At 38.6% G+C, this 2,233-nt stretch overlaps 1 pseudogene; it reads left to right on the top strand.

Annotated features, from left to right (window-relative positions):
* Positions 1–393: 393 nt before the first annotated feature.
* Positions 394–1,345, top strand: LOC124229150 (olfactory receptor 1009-like; annotated as a pseudogene).
* Positions 1,346–2,233: the final 888 nt, after the last annotated feature.

The raw sequence follows: 2,233 nt of genomic DNA, 5'->3' as shown, positions 1-2,233 counted from the left end.
TTCAGTTTTGTTCCTACATGAAATAAAATGATATTTAACTCAAGCAAAGTTCACTGAAGCAGGAGTTATTAGACATCTATTCTGGAGCCATCTCTGCATCAATTAGTTACGGGACCTTGAGTAAGCTGCTCCTCTTGACTAGGTTTCTTTTTTTCCTATCTCTATATTGATAGATTTCTACAGTCTTAAAATATTATAGCTTCAGATATGATTTTTAGCACTGGTCTATATTTAACTTTTGTTTCCTTGGCCACAGCATGCAACTAAGTCATAGAATCTCTAATGCTCTCCCAGTTACTAGTATATTTTTTCTGTGCCCTGTTTTTGAAGATAAGTTTGCCAAAACTGCTGAGACTCTTCTGCTCTTCTTCTAGTGGAAACCACAAGCAGTCAATGGCCCTTGAAAACTACACGAGGATCACCTAGTTCTTTTTCACAGGTTTGAATTACAACTCCCAATTGCAGGTCTTCCTCTTCCTGCTCTTTCTGAATTTCTACCTTACCAACCTAACTGGAAACCTGAATATGATTATTCTGATATGGATGGATTGTCGCCTCCACATGCCCATGTACTTTTTCTTCAGCTACTTGTCCTTTGTGGACATCAGCTTCTCCTCAGTTGTGAGACCCAAGACGCTCAATGACTTCTTTGTAAAGAAGAAAGTCATCTTTTTCTTGGGTTGTGCTTTGCAGCAGTGGTTCTTTGAGTTCTTTGTGGCAGCATAGTGTTTTTTTTTTTTTTGACATCCATGGCCTATGACCACTATGTTGACATCTGCACCCATTATTATATTCAGTTGCCATATCTCACAGACTCTGTATCCAGCTAGTGATTGGTCCCTATATCATCAGGTTCATGAAAACCATGACACATACAACAAATGCATCCCATCTCCCTTTTTGTGATCCCACTGTCAGCAATCATTTCTTCTGTGACATGTCCCCCTGACTTCCCCTGTATGTGCTGACACTAGGCTCAATAAGTTGGTAATTTTCATCATGGCTGGAGCTGTGGGAGTCTTCAGTGGTCTGACTATCCTGGTCTCCTACATTTACATCCTCACTGCCATCCTGAAGATCCACTCTGCCAAAGGGAGGCACAAAGCCTTTTCCACTTGCTCTTCCCACCTGAAAACTGTCTCCATCTTGTATGGTACTCTTTATTTATGTATGCCTTAGTGCAAGTTTCTCCTTTGATCTCAATAAAGTGGTGTCCATGTTTTACACAGCTGTGATCCCCATGTTGAACCCACTTATCTACAGCATGAGGAACAAGAAAGTCAAAGATGCCATCTACAGTGCTGTTGCTAATAGAATGTTTTGTGGGGCCTATCTTCTTATCTAGAAAGGAAACTGGGCAGAAATCTAAAAGGACAGGCTAAATGTGTGGCTTCCTAAGATTTCAGGCAAGTGTTTGGGGGTTGGTTGGCATCCTTTTATCCATTCTTCCATGGAACTCTTCATTCATTCATAGTCAATCAATGTAGATTTATTAAGCCTTATATATGATCTTTTCTCCATAGTATACCAATATTATAGTTCAAATCCACAGTCCATTTAATTTTGCTTCTTGCAGACACCTCACAGTCGAATTATTTTTTAAAAGATTTATTATTTAATTTAAATTATTATTATTGTATCATTCTGCTAATATATTTTCTTTTTCTGCTGAATCTTTGGCATTAGAATTTTAACATGTGATACTCCAGGTTTTACACTCACATGTGGCTCCCCTCAATAAGAATATGTGGAAAACGATGTGGGGTTTTATGTTTAACTTCATGAATGGAATGAAATCTGTGGCTGTGCACACCAGTTTTGGGATGGCCTTGATACAAAGAACTATATGTATCTCAGGGTCTGAAGAGGGATTTATGTTCAACTCTGACAGACAGAGTGGTCCACAGGGCCCATTTACAGTAATAAAGAGATTTGTGCTCATCTTTAATGCATTTTGCACCTGAAAGAACTTCTGATAGAATGGGTTACACCTATATTTACTTGGGATTCAATTTTCTGATAGGTGTTTAGAGGATTACCTAAACTTCTCTAGGTTGGGGTTGGTCATGCATATGATAATGCCCTCTAAACCATGGTAATGAAGTTCATTACTTAACCAAGAATGTACAGAGAAACACTGTAGTGGAATGCAGGCTCTTAGTCCACAGCTACCTGTTCCTAGTAAGGTCAGTATATTTGTAACATCTACTCAATTTAGATTTTGTAACATATA

The sequence above is a fragment of the Equus quagga genome, chromosome 17 (genome assembly GCF_021613505.1).
Source record: "Equus quagga isolate Etosha38 chromosome 17, UCLA_HA_Equagga_1.0, whole genome shotgun sequence".
NCBI classification, from domain to species: Eukaryota; Metazoa; Chordata; class Mammalia; order Perissodactyla; family Equidae; genus Equus; species Equus quagga.
This window is presented reverse-complemented; position numbering and strand designations above follow the sequence as displayed.